Here is a 15,345-nt window from a genome sequence, read left to right as displayed (position 1 = left end):
TGTACCTATTCAACAGTTAGAGACTCAGTACAGTGGTTTTAAAAAATAACATATCCCAAAATAATCAGTTCAGAAGTCCCTTGTTTCCTTAATCCTTTATACTGAAAGGGAGCAGATAGCTCCTTGGAAAAACATGTTGTGCTTTTTGTGGGGGAAGCTTCTAATACATTAGCTAAGAAATAGGTATGAAAATAAGAACATTGCAGGTATTACCTCTATGCAGTCCGTCCGTGTAGACACGGTGTTTTAGACACAAGACAAAGGAGGGGGCAGAGTCTAAAAAGTCAGAGCATTTTGCTCACTTGTGACATTCCAGCTTTCACTTAGAATTAACCCTTCTCAAGATTTTTAAATGTGTTCACAATAAATGGATGTGGGAAATGTGATCACCCTCTCAAAGTCCCCTCCTCATAACATTTGGCAAAGTTGGCCATTTGGGCTTTGACTGCATTTGGAAGTTGCATAGGTCTGAAACACCTCTTGCTGTGGAGGGATCAGAGAGCTGACCCCAGCAGGCAGAGCTGGGCTGTCCCTACCCCTAGCAGCGTCCCAGCAAGACACCAGCCCACCTGCACCGTGGAGGAGCTCTCACAGAGCAAACCTGTAAGACACCAATGAATCTAAGCACTGCAACCAAACACACCGCAGCCAGGATGCCCTAGTTCTGCTGCTCATGCAGTAACTTGTTTTTCTTTTTATAATTATGTCTTAATCATTCTTTGTGCTGAAATAATCATAATATATTTACAAACAGACTCTTTTTTTTTTTTTTTTTTTTTTTTTTTTTTTTTTTTTTTGTCTTCAGATCACTTTCTATTTGGCCTCATACTGCCATTTCCAGCCCAAATGACATCTTTCCTATCAAAGCCAATTCTAATTTCTTTTCTTAGACAAGAGTTTGCAAGGTATTTTTGCCAAATGATTTACTCAGGTTCAGATGTTACAAATAGACCTACTGGTATAAACAGGCAGAACAACTCTGGATCCAACCCAATGTGTACTGGGCTCCTTGTTGCTGTATTTTGTAACTCTATCATGAACCCTCATTTGTTTTGCATAGCTTTTTAATCTGACAGACGCTTCCCTGCTCAATCCAGCTGTGTTTCCTACTTTTAGGACAGAGGAATACGTACTGGTCAGTATCCACTGGCATCATTTTCCCAAACAACATTAGCTTTTATTTGTGGCTGTTGCTGCTTTTACTTTTCTGGTATGACTCTTCCCCATCTGCCATGTTTTTTCCACACTACTTTGTAAATAAGAAAGAAAAATGCGTTAGTTTTGCATTGCTTTTAAGACCTTAAGATGAGTTTCATCTAGACTTGCTCATTTACATATATTCATGTTTTACAAGTTTTCTCCCCCTCACTTTTTAATCAAACACCTGTTTTCACAAGGCCTTCACTTCTTCCTAATTGTCAGTTCTTATTATTTTTGTTAAAGACTGATTTTTTCTTAAATAAAAAAAAAAAAAGGAAAGAAAAAAAAGCGGTTCTATTGCTCATCCATTTTAAAATCATAATTAACTTCATCTCCTTCTTCATTTGCTAATGGGACTATTTTCTCTCCAGTATTTCCTTTTCCCCTGATACACTCATACAGCCTCTCTTGTTTCTCTTACCCCCTTTGGCTACCTTTAGCACGTTCTGCCTTCAGCTGGGCAAAGGGAGACAGCATCATGCTTCGAACTTCCACACCGTTTTATGCTTTCAAAGTCTTTTGCAGACATTAACTAATTAACTTTCATAACATGTCATTGAGGTAGGGCAATAATATTGACAGCTTTATTTTGATGAGGAAACTGAATGGGAGGTCCTGAATAGCCAATTACAATGGCAGAGAGGCTATTTCAACAGCCAAAGTGCTTGGGCAAGCAGACGACCACCCCCTGCTTGTGGGCATGAGGCACTGGCTCCATCAGGACAGCAGCAGCAGCTTCAGAAAAGTGAGCTCAGGAAGAGAGTGCAAAGCCTCTCTTTTGTCTCATTTTATTTCAGTTCGCTTTATTTCCATTTATTTTTTAGGTGAAGACTCCAGTGATGCTTCCCACTGAGGTTTCTGCTCAGTTCTGCTGGTCAGGTGTTCCTACACTGTGTATTCATACAGCTGGTCAAAAATGCCATGGGAGAAGGCAGTGCAATTGTTTGCCCAGAGGATCTTTTTAAAAACCTGTTGTTCGTTATAGAAGTGTCTGACAAACATCTTTACTCTTTGATAGCCATTACTCTTAGAAAAACAATTTCAAAACCATATGCTCAAGGTGCTTGAACTAAGATTTAACTAGCCCTGTTTACACAGGGGCTAGCATATAATATGGATGTATATTCTCACGTAGATATGCCAGCCTGGGTTTCCTGTAATTTTCTTTAGCTTCATAATACACGCAGCAGTATACAGTATTCTCCTCGTGTTTCTCAGCTTGCAGTCCATGGACCATTGGTGGGCCACAGGACATCGGAAAGTGGTGGATGAAACAACTGAACATTTTTCAAGCAAGACCAAAAGTTACAGTGGGCAAAGAAAGAGAAAGGGGTGAAATCAAATTAACAAATGAACAATCAAAGCCTATCTTAATTTTTAGTTGGTTTGCAAATGAAAAGCACTGTGGTTAGATGTGCAATACTGCCTGGGGATATTTTTTTCATGATCCTAAGCAGTGGTTAAACACTGCTTTGCGTGTCTGGAAATCTTAAAAGTTAAGTGTTATTCATGAGATTCTTTTCTTCTAAGCTAGTGTCAGCAACATCTTCATCATCCTTGCTTGAGCTGTGGAGCAGGTCCATACTGTGCCCTACCGCAGGAGGCCTAAAGCCTACTGTCATCCTGCCCCATGCACTAGCTGATGGATGGGGGCCCTGCTGAGCCCTCTGAGTCCTCCTCTCCCCGTCCCCTTCTGGCCATGCAGGACACACTCCCATGCAGCCATGAGCTTCCAGGGGATGAGCGAACGCTGGTGCCGGGCTGTGATCTATGGGGCTGGTGTGGCTGGATGAGGATCAGAGCTGTGATCTTCCTGTCTCCTGGGGGACTTCCCAGGGGAGAAAGTGAGATGTGATGGTTGAGTTCCTCCGGCTCCGGTGCCATTTCCAGAAAAATGTCCAAGTTAGTTCCTGGATCTCCATCTGTGCATGTACAGTGGGGAAAGCAGCCCCTGAAAACTGCTTGGTGAAGTCCTGCCGAGCAGGAGAGAATCACCACGCAGCCTGCTGTGTACTCCCAAACTGTGCTGGCCACGTACCCAGTTCAGATGTTTATGGAGGTTTCTTTCTGAGGGCTGAAAGCTTGCATCTGTGCTTCCAGTTCAAGTTCTCTCACAAATCTGAACAAAAAGCTTGTAAAGTTCAGCATCTTCCAAATTGCCCCATATAAGTCACTACTGAAACCATATCCAAATGGTTCCCCCCGACATACCTTCCACAGAAATGACCTAAACTTTGTCAGGTTCACATGTCCCTAGAGATGATCTCATTTCACTGCTTCAAAAGAGCTTTGGTCTGCACAGCCTGTAGCAGCAAATTTACACTTCAAAAAGCAGACAGCTTTTTCCACATCTTATTCACTTAATGGGTGAGAATGTAAAATTAGTTCCGTTGCTGATGAGGACCTTGAGCCAAATGAAAAGTGTTCATTTGTCAGCACAGACTTACAGCCTGAAACATGATTATATAGCTAATCCAATAATGGGTTTTGATGCTGAGCATTTATTTATATACAGTATGTCTTGTTATCTGTTGATAATCAGGCTCTACAATTTACTCTCTTTTGTGTCATTAGACATAGCAACATCTTCCAGACAGTACATTTGCGTGTCAACATACAAACACACACAAAACCTTTGTAACCAAAATACTGTTTGCCTAGATTTTAACACAACAGTGTTTGAATTAAAGCTTTTTGTAGTTTAAAATATTAGTAGTAAATTAATCATGCAAGATTGAGAGCCTCTCTGCATCTTAGAAGTCTTAATAGATTAAAATTTGAAACATAAATTTTGTTTCCTTATCTATAACATCATATGGACTGATTTATTCTTTCTTGCCTGATGCGAATACCAATATCTAATTATCTTAGGTATCAGTTTGTATACATGAAATGATCCCCATCCTGAAATATTCCATATCTTAACATCAGACTATATCTTACACTTCGCTAACTTTACAAACAGCACTGTTTGACGGCTCAACAAATTCATCTTTTATAGAACAGGATGTAAGCATAACTTGTTCGTGTAGGCATCGGGCATCATTCCTACATCAGGTAGGCTGAAAAACAGAAAAACAAAAAAGTTACTTGCTTGCTGCTTTTTTAAAGAACATTTTATCTTTTTGACTAATTTCTGCTGCTACCTAATATTCACACAGTTGTGTGAACAACTGTAAATATCTAACACTGAATTATGGGGACAGTTTACTCCTCATTTAAATATACCAGGCATAACATTTGAATATTTAAAGTGGGGAGGCATTTTAATAGCTATGCTATAGAATGATATGTTGAAATATTCACCAGATATTAAAAGAAAAAAAAAAAAGTCTATGGGAAAGTCAAATCAATCCAGTATTAAACTGGGAGTTAATTGCAAATGTGGGGCACACCTGCAAACTCTGTGAACAATCCTGCAACACCACACAAGGCGATTTCTGTGCTAAAGGATAGGTCTGCCTGCAGAAACACCCAGGAACACCACTGAGGGTTGGGTGAAAGCTCATCTAAATTTGGCAGTCAGGAATCTTTCAGAAGTAAAGCCATTAAGTAAAATTTACCTTAACGGACACTGCAAATCAAGGGTGCAGGTGAGGCACAAATGGTGCATGACGCAAAGTCTACCACTGGCTTTCCTGTGAGCAGGATGAGGCCTCCTTGTGTGCTTTTGTTTAGCTGAAATTTACTCTACAATAAATACTTATATATTGCTGCAACATGATGTTTTATTGGGCTGCACTAGTTTACTAAAAACAGCAGGCTGGTAATAGCAGTGCTTGTGGTTTTGCCTGTAATTCATTTCTGCATGGTAATGCACAGAGAGAGATATGATACAAGATAATAAGGCAAATTAAAAAAATGACTAAACTCAGTACTTGCAGCATACAGTATATTAGGACCATGTTCAGGCAGGCTGATTCTTTGGATATTTTTATTTTTTGTTTTACCTCAGCGAGGTAATTCATTAGGTATTTGCTTGGGTAAAGAATAAATGAATATAGCATACATTACATCCTCACTTTAGTTGCAGAAACAAATCTTTCCTGTACCCGCCAATGTAATCTTCCGAGTTTTCGTTATATAAAACACCTCAAGAAAAATGCACCTCGGTAAGATTTACACTTTATTACTCTAATGATTCTACAAACACTGCCACAATGTGATGAAAGGCAAAGCAGTCCTGATCTGATTGAGAGCTAATAAAAATCAGTACTGAAAACTGAAAATAGCACCCTTATCATCTTTCTTTCATTTAGACCTGATTACTAGGGGATTATAATGCAATCACAGCTATGTGTGAGAGGTAGCTATGGGAACCAGTTTTAACTGTTTATCTAGCCAAAGATCTTAATTTAAGTTTGAACACTCTGATTCATTTATATGTAAGACACCAAGGAGACAAAATGCAGAAGAAACAGATGCTCACTTGTTCTTTCCATTTAACTTCATAAGCTACCAGCCAATTTGTCTTTCAGGGACAAAATTAATTTCTGATGACAATGTGAGCAAGTAATAAACTAGGAGTTCCTGTCCTGGGAAACTTGTTAAGGCCGTGTAATGTTCTGGAGTTATTTAGAAAAAAAACAATTTGCTTATAGATTTTCAGGGACATCTGTAACAGAGTTTTCTTTGTCCCTGTGCTGTTACTGATTTCTGGGGGCTTTATGACACCTTTTCCAGAGGTTGATTTGAAAAAGTTCAAAAGGAAACATATTGCCCATTATTTCTTTCCTGTGGGGTATTTTTTTTTTAACGCTGCTCTTTTCTTCCCCCCCTTCATATTCACAAATCATACAAACCTGAACCCATTTGCTTCGCTACTTCCACTCAGCCAGGGAAAGTAACCACCAGCCAGGAGTCCTAGCAGCATTAATAAAAAATTATCCGAGGAAAACAGTTTGTCAGAAATTTAGAGGCAAGTACGCACCTGAAAACATCTGATGGAGCACTACAAAAGCGTCTGTTAGCGTTTGGATGGAAGGAGCTTTGCCCATTAATGCTGCTAACTCTGTTAAGCTCTGATCATTAGCAGGAGCAAAAATGCCAAAATGAGGGGGAGGGAGAGAGAGACGGAGAGAAACACCCTGAGATCTTGCATTTTCCGTAGGGAGCAGCAGAGGCTGTGCACACATGCTGCTGGTTCGGGGACTTTGCTGAAATGTTCTCTCTCCTTACCTTTGTTGGCTCTATTTCCCTAGTTCAGAACTTATTTTCACACATGCAGCTCTTTATTCTAGTGACACTTTTCTATCATTTGACGCATTTGGTGGGGCTAATCCCTGCCCGGCAGTCCCTCCCCATCCGAGGTTTTCTCTTAGGTAAATTCCTGCCGTCTAATGTCTGTCCATTAGCGCATCTAAAATCCTGCTGTCTGCTGTGCTTAACATTCATTTACAGCTTATGCACTTCACACGAATGTCCCTTTTCCAGCAGGTCTTTTGAAGAAAGTTTAAAGTAAGTTGCAAAATGTTTCTTTTTCATCTAAACAGGGAAATGAATTTAAGGAAGGAAGAGAAGAGCCTGAAGGTTTAGCTCTTTCAAATTTTAAACAGAATTCAAAACACTGTTGGAACACATCTGTCAGGGAAAGTGCTAGAGCACCTGCATTTTAAGAGTGAATCTCTTCCCTAACTCCTTCCTTGATAATAGCTTGCACGAACAGCACCTTTAAACCACATCAATCCCAGGCGCTTTCCATCCATCCAGTTATTATTTCCCTTGGCACTGACGAGCACCTGCCTCCAGACTGAAGCTTCTCAGTGATGTGCAGTCCCCACGCAGCACATCATCTCCCAGCAAGAAGCGACTAAATCTTTATTCCACTGAAATTATAAAACAAGGGGAATTTTAAAGTTAGGAGTTCAAACCAGAGCCCGACCTGGATGCTGCATGGGGCAATGCTACCTCTGGAAGTGAAAACCATATGGTTTCAAACGTGAATGGTGTGGATACAGTTTGGAGAGGAACAGCTACGAACTCAATGACAATTACACACTTCACCCACAGTTCTGTTCGTATTTACAGTGCAGGACGTCACCAGCACAAGGCCCAAGCACACAGCATGTGGTCTGAATCCCTGTCTGTAGGGAAGGATGTGCATGGTTAAGCTTTTTTCTACCGCTCAACTTTACCTTCAGCAGCAGAGCAGGTGCTCTGAGACACATCCACACAGCTGTGGTGGCTTGGCTGAGCACCTATAAGGATGCCACCAGCAAGGACCACTGGAATCTTCACATCAGTGGGATTCACAGTTGTATGTTTGTTGCTCTAACAGGGATTTGTTTTCATGCCATCCCTGCCATGTAGCTTTGAAGGCTTGTGTACAAAGGCAGGATACATACCAAGGCCATGCAGATGAAAACAGAGCATTAATTCACGTTTCAAGAAAGCATAGTAAGGAAAGTTCACACACTTCAGAAAAAACACAGAATTTTGCAAATGAAATTAGTGCTTTAAAGAGACGAGATCAGCCAGTGCTCTGACTTCATCCTGCACTGGCAAGTGGGAGCCACAGCAGGGACACGACAGCAGTGCTTCTTTAAGTGGGGGGCTGATGAAATTTCCCACCTAAGACACTCTGCAGTTTGGGGACATGTTGGTTAGTTACTAAGGCAAATTTAATCAAAAGCTCATAAGGCCATAAAAGAAAGACACTGTGAGGAAGGTTTAGGTGGGAGAGTGCTGACTGGTTATTCACAGAGCTCTAAGACAAGTCTGTCAAAACTCCTGTTGGCTACAGGGAAGCACAGCAGTCATTTTTGGCCAAAAGAAAAAGGTTTTCTGGCTTGCAGGTATACGAGAGTTTTGACTGGGATAGGGATATAGACTGTATAATATCAATCCTCCACAAAGCAAAATGTTAACTAGCGTGCAATTAAGGTGGAAAGTATCCTTACTTAGATTAAAAAATAATAATCCTAAACCAGTAATTTAGCTTAGTCAGTAAGTACAAATATTAGGAAAACTGAACATTCAAAGGGAACAGGTGACATCAGCAGTCACACAGAACCCCTAGAAAACTGGCTCCATATGAGGAGACCAAGAAGGAAAGAGAATAAAAGAGGTAGGGAAGAGAGGAGCCTGGACAATTTGGGAAACCTGGTCCACAGAACCACAGCTGCCATTTGGTTTTTGCAAAGGCCTAAGACCTGAATCAACACCAGAGTGAAAAATCTCTTAGATATATAAAATTTGCAACAGTCTAATGATTTGCTTCAGGAAGACATTACCAGAACAATGAAAAACTTGGCATCTAAATAACTCTATAAAGTATTTCCAAAATCAAGCATATATTTCCACTCTTCCACAAAACTCAGTACAGTATAATGTGTTACACATTTTAACGCTGAACGCCATACACAACCTGTCTCCATTACAGTGAAGCTGTAAATCTGGGGGCTGGATATGCAATTGTGATTAAGCTAAGAAGTGGGAGTACCATAGCAGGGCTGGAGTAAGGTGAGCGTAAGAAAAGGGAAATGGTCCACAAGTGTCTGTAAAAGGCCGCAAACACAGGATGAACCTATAACATTGCCTTTAAGGTATTGAACCCTCAAACCCAGAGGACCACAGGATTGTTTAGGCTGGGAGATGTTGAAGCAGGCTGCCCTTACCCTGGCCTACTTTAGTGTTTTACAGATTGTAATCACCATATTCCTGCTACAACAGAAACAAGATGAGCTCCCTCAGCAGTACACTAGGTTGTAAAGAGAAAACAAACACAGAAACAGTTCTTATAGCTCCAAAAACTCAGTGCATAAAGCATAATCTGATGCCAAAAACAGCAAGAGCTATATGAGAGCAGTGCCACTAATACCTCAGCCTTCAGCAAGGTGATCCCAGGCAGGGTCATCTGTGGTCTTGGAAAGCATCAGTCTTTGGTGGACCAACAAGTCAGCAGATGCTAATCCTTTCTGCGACGCCTCAGTAGAAACCAAATCTTTGTTTCGTAGTGCATAAAGGCTGTGAAATCCATGAAGCTCAAATCTCAAGGACTACAGAATAAATCTACTCCTGTGCAGTGCTAATACAGGAAATTCCAGTGCAAGGGAATGCAGCCTCCTGTCCAACATACCGCAACAAACAGAAGAATGTGGCTTCGGAGGAAAAACTTTTAACTGGTTCCTAGTGGGTTAGTCTACGAGTCAACTTCGCATTGTGGTAACTGGCCTGTCCATTGTGCCTCTGCTGGCCTCTCCATGGCAAACAGCCTGCCAGTTGTCCAGCCTGGTAGGCCTCCCTTCCCTTCTGAGACCAGGCACATGTCAAGCACCCAAAGGAAGGTTTTCTCTTCCTAGTGAGCTCATGGGGAGGCAGGTGGGACCGTGAAAGTCTCTGCCTTCAAGAGAAATTAGCACAAATTACCCTGAGGGCTCTCCCCCTTTTCCTGAAATGTGTAAAACCTGGTAACATCAGACATATCAACTTAACCGAGTGACAAATATAAACCGAAGCTTAACGTGTACCATGAAGAATGCTCCTGCTGCTGGTAAGGCTACCAGTTAGCCACAAGATATTGTCCATTTTTTAATAAATACTGCCTGATAGGAGCCTGACAACTGAGACCTGAGACTCAAACTATTTGGGCCATACATGGCTTTCAGAGATAATTGTTCTGAATCTGTCAGAAAAGAGATAGTTAAATATGAGAACTGGGCCCTGAACCTGGCACGCTCCTCTCCTTCCTCCAACACACAAGTGGCACCAGAAAGCAATAGATGCAAACAGTGCCATGCCCATGGTGCCTGGGGGCATCGCAAGGGTGGTGGCAGAGCCTGCACTGGGGTACAGGTCACAGCATTTGCCCCTAGGTTTAACCCTATTGCAAATGTTAGGCAGCAAGCCTCATAGCAAAACACTCCCCTTTTTACAGAAGGGCTCCTCTGCCACACATGAAAGCCAACAACCCGAGAGCAACAGCCCAGCTGTTCCAGCTAGATGAAAGGCACCAAACCTGAGACAAATATTTTGTCAGACCTCACCGGGAATCTTGCAAAGCCATCTCCCATCCTGTAACCGTTTTGTGGTTAAATAGTAGCTTCAGTTCTCTGATGTTGCAATCCAGCACCTTTTGCAGGCATTACATTCCCTCTAAATTAATTCTAAGAAAAAAAATACATTCTACTCAGTGTTATTTCTATTGCCCAGTTGTTTTATATTAATCTGATAACTAGTTTCCTGCTACAGAGATTACATCTTGAATACTTAATGCCAATTTGGAAATATTTTAGACAAAACAAAAATAGATCTAAAATATAACACACAGTTTAGCTAAGTGTAGAACATTAATGCAAGGCATGATTGGAAAAACAGCAAGTAAATTGAAGGAGGAGAGCAGGCTCAATGGATATCTCTCAGGGTTAGTACACGCTGTAACTGGTCATTCAGGCATTTCTGGTTCTGAAAGTACATTTTTCTTAGCACAAAAATCTCAGAGTTCAACAATTTAAAAAAAAAAAAAGTTAGAGTGAAGGATAGAGTGCAGCCAAAGGATAGCCTTTAACAACCATTTCAAAATGAAATCTAAATATGCTTACATATTAGATAAATGTTGGCTTCCAGGGAAGCTTTACAACGGCTTAATTCCACCCTGGACTGGGATATATGGAAATGTTTTGAATTTCCATAAGTGTCCAGAGCCCTCTGCTAATCTAACAAGCTGATATTGCTATTCACATAATAGAAGATATTTTTTCCCTGAAGTGACTCACTGGCCTCTCTTTGGTGACTCTTCTTTTTTCTTTTGCACCACAGTACATTTTCATTAATAGAACTATACAATAATTACTCTTCTCCAATTCTCATCAGATACTGATAACTCAACTGCCCTATTTTTTGCCACATGGATTCCAGGATCTACATTTTTAAAAAATGTCAGTTTTTTTCCCCCCTCCTTACTTAAAACCCAGCAAAGCCAGTGGGTTGCATATAGGTGGAACATCTCACTGGCTCCTCTCTCGCACTCCCCCTTTTTTCCCTTTGATTGCAAATTTGCATTCTTTGGAAGTTTTTCTCATCCTTCATGGTCCAACCAGCGATGACCAGCCTGTGGCCCACGGCCCATTACACACATACCACGTGCACACACGCGTACAACACCTGCAGAACAGATCAGCTTAGGCTGGCCTTACCTTTCCCTAGCCAAAGATATTGTAAGGGGAGCAGAGAGACCCAGAGAGTTGCCTGAATGCTGCAGTGACCCATTGAAAGTGAGGACTGTCATGTTCCCTGCAACAGATGGGGAAAATGCAGCCCTAAAGTCAACAAAACCCAGCTGAGAGTGGCAGAAACCTGAGAGGAGCAGGCCGGTACCCATTCCCAAGGCAGGCTAAGGTTCCTCCACCTGCATTTTGTCCTCATTCATATCCAAGCAAAATGAATAATCAAATCCTGTAAATGGCTAAACCAAGCAACTCCTAACGAGAAAAATATGCCAGGAACTGCCTCTTGACACCATACCTTTGGGCTGGCCCAGATCGTCGTTGCTTGCCCCACTGGTGCTGTGCAGGCTGGTGGGTAGGGCCAGCTCCAGCCCCACAGAGCCTGGACTGCTGCTGGGATGACTCCCCTGTAGCACTGGTCATGCCCATCCTCCTGTGGTGGCCCTGAGCTCCTGACAGACCTCAGAGCCACGAGAGTTCAATGATTTTTCCCCAGACAGGACTTCCACGAGCACAGCACCAGCAGCTCAACACACAAAGGAAAGTACTGATGGGGAGGCCTCCAGCTGGTGGGTGCAGCCTGCAGTGACCGTGGGCACTGGTGATGCCAGCTTATATACCTGCACAGACCCACAGCATTCATCTGCAAGCCACGGACAGAAGCAGGGCTGTCAGCCAAACAGTAGTATTTTGTAGAGCTGATGCCATATGTCATATATTAAAGATCTTACTTCAGCAAAACACACGGGTTTAATGCTAAGCCCAAGGGTGTCCCAATGAAGCCAATCACACCTCTAATGGTCTTAAAGACAGTCACCTGAATAGTTTTACCTGAATAAGCAGAATTTGGGTCATTTTCCTATAACTTTTTATTTATGTCAGCCTTCTTTTTCTGTCTTTAAAGTTGAAGGAAATAACATGAGAAAGCAGAAGAGAATTAAAATGGGATTCATAGCAAAGAAGCAGGCACTTAGATTTTCACTGTACTTCGAGTTAGGGAGGAAATCAAGGGACAAAGAAAATGGCCTGCACTGCTAATGAATTTTTGTAGGCTGTCTTTGTGCACAACGCCTTTGAGCAAGTCCATCACCAACAGCTGTACTCTGACACTGAGCCTGAAACTCTATACAATGTTTTTGCCTGGTCTAGCTTCCCATGACTGGTGTATCGTGAAATGCACGGGAGATCTCATCAAGACAGGGGAGATTAGGAGCAGAGAGCAAACTTGCTCAGCAAACAGATAGGAATCTGGAGAGACTTCCTCACAAAAGCAAAGCCTACAGATACAGGTTAAAATGGGCAACCTGACTTTTTCTGAAAGATTAAAACCATTTGGCTTCTGCAGACTGAAAGGTGATTCCAAACTGTAACTGCTCCTCAGTCGGGGCAAGCACAAGCCCTCTAATAGGGCTGCCCAAGCAGTAGCCCAGGAAGAAGAGCTTGCACAATTTAGCAGCTGGATGTGGAGATAATCGTGTGGATATGGGCACTGACCTCTCTGTTGGAACAGATAATAGAACAACAAAAAAAAAAAAGAGGAAGATGCCAAGGAGATACTTGATTTCTTTGGGTAACTGTGACTTGCAATTTGTTATCATGCTCAAGTGAAGCATCAACGGGTTTGGGGTTTTCGTGAATTTTTAGGGAAAATTGATAACATCAGCACTCAGCTATCTCCTGTTGCCACTGTCTTGGTTCCTAACACAACCTGATCACAAGGAACCCATTAGGTCTGAATTGTTAGGTTGGGTCAATGACTGGGCTAACAGAAAATGAGGAGACTGAGAGGAGACTGTCCTAGGCCAGGCCACCAGCCTTTTGTACAGCTGGAAGCCCTCACTACAGATCCAGTGTTCCCCTTAGTATTCCCTGCAGTGCTGAGGACGGTGTCTGCCCTGGCCAGGTGGCCAGTTGCCTGGATGCAGGAACTTGCACACATCAGCCCTTGTTTTCTCTCTAGCATCAGGGAGAGGTTCCTCTGCCTTTGAAAGACTGAAGTGGATACCTCATTAGGCCTTGATTATCCTCAAGCAATTGCTTAGATTTCTGCCCTATTACTGATCTGCCTTTTTTAGCAGAGGTCGTGGAATGGGCAGTGGCTGTCTTGTCTTCGTTATAATGCATCATTTGAAACTTTTCAATTAAGCTTCAGATCAGGCCACAGTACTGAGACCGCTTTAACGAGGGTGAGTAATGACCTTGTGCTGCACGTGATTTCTGGCACACCATCAGTTTTAATTCTTCTTGATCTTACTGTAACCCTTTGATACTTTGGATCAAGGGTTCTCTTGAAATGCTTTAAGCACATTGTAGGACTTTCAGGGACTGTTCTGACATGGTTTCTATCCTGCTTGTCTCAATGTAGCCAGGCTGTCACCTGTAAGTTCTCCACATAAATTCAAATTGCCAAAGATTAAAAGGCAGCTGAAAATCTGACCTGTGCACAGAACCGGGGAAATCTGGTGTGTGTCCCCAGAGTGACCAAACCTAAGGAGGATTCTGCTATGAGAGCAAGGTAGCCCCTTTGATGTGCCATGCCCAAGTAGAGCAATGCAATGATTAGAACAGAAAGCTACATTATGCTAGAGTAGTGAATTTAATAAGAACTACTAGAGAGAGACTTCCAGAAATTTAGACTTTCCAGTTAATACTCCTCAAACTAAAACTCCATGAATTAAAACAGTGTTAGAACCCTCATCCATTAATGCAAATGGTAGAAATTACCTTGACATCAACAGGGAAAATACCCCTTAACTTAAGGGATATTTGGACTCAGGATCAGTCCAAACTTAGTAGCTGAGACCAATTTCCAAACAGGCTATGTCTGCATGAAGCAGATCAGCCTTAGTATTTTCAAGCTGTTTTCCCAGTCTTGGAGTCTGATGGACATGGGTTCCCCACTGAGCCATGACATTCTGCCCTGCTCACAGGCAGAACCAGCAACTTGGCTATTGAGGAGAAAGGCAGTAAGAAAGGGCCTTCAGCCTGTGCCTCACAAGCAGGTATTCCAGAGAAATCACCATTTGGCCCTGGTCTGTCCCATCAAGGTACTGAGCCTGCCAAGCTTGCCAGAAAGGTGTGGGTATTTAGGGAGCAGTTCTCATCTGACACCTTCCCTCCAGGCATCCCAAAATCTCATTTCCAGACTCACAGGGCATGTGCTGGGCTGTTATCCCGAGCACCTGATTTAAATCGAGCTGCTGACAAGGTTTCAGAGGCTTGCCTACCAACAGAGCAAAGCAGCAATATGTTTAACAGCTCCTCTCCTGCTATAGTTTAGATAGTCACCCTTTAAAGCAATGAGATAAACTACTTAAAACTAATAACCCCCTGTACCTTTGCTCTTTTTTACTTGCAGCATGGGGGGTGGGGGGAGTATCTGGAAGGATATCAGAGAAATCCATGCATCTTATTGCAGTTGGATGGCACTAGCAGGGAACTGAAAATGCTTAAAAACTTGCTATCTGTCATTTGCTATATGCAAGAGGTGATCTTTACTGATACGCCTCTAGTCATCAACTGAAATGGTTTGTCTTTCATTATAACCTGCTTTATAGGAGGCCTCTCTCACTGCACTTGTCTGGTGGCTTCTGCAGACTTGGTGAGAGTTAACAAAACTCATTTCAACCAAGCTTATTTGACAGAATATACATTTTTTCATGGGCTGTATCAGGCAGAAAACATTCTCATCTGATACTCTTGGCTACAAGGAGAGCAGATCAGCAATACCGTAAGTGTCCTACAAGAGCAAGCACAGAAAAGTGATGAGCTAACTCAATAAATTTCACTCAAGACAAAATTTATCATTGCTACATCGGGATTGAATTCTTTGTTAACCCAACATTGTCACACCTCTTAGCATGAAAAAAAGCAGGGGTCATTTAGCACTACCCTATTTACTGTGCACTGGAAACACACCTTCCAGTTCCTGCAAGTCTTAAAGTCAGAAAGAGCAAATTGCAGCAGCATGCTGTATTCCCAT

At 42.2% G+C, this 15,345-nt stretch overlaps 1 long non-coding RNA gene across 1 annotated transcript in view; it reads right to left on the bottom strand.

Moving 5' to 3' along the window:
• The window catches only part of LOC116491668, a 44,179-nt gene extending 42,743 nt beyond the window's left edge, over positions 1–1,436 (bottom strand). The window contains exon 1 of the long non-coding RNA XR_004253511.1: positions 1,134–1,436. This is a non-coding gene — a long non-coding RNA (uncharacterized LOC116491668). The remainder of the gene's footprint in view (positions 1–1,133) is intronic.
• Between the last annotated feature and the right edge of the window lie 13,909 nt (positions 1,437–15,345).

Source organism: Aythya fuligula, chromosome 8 (assembly GCF_009819795.1).
Source record: "Aythya fuligula isolate bAytFul2 chromosome 8, bAytFul2.pri, whole genome shotgun sequence".
Taxonomy (NCBI): domain Eukaryota; kingdom Metazoa; phylum Chordata; class Aves; order Anseriformes; family Anatidae; genus Aythya; species Aythya fuligula.
The sequence above is the reverse complement of the archived record's forward strand: the minus strand, read 5'-3'. Positions and strand labels throughout refer to the sequence as shown.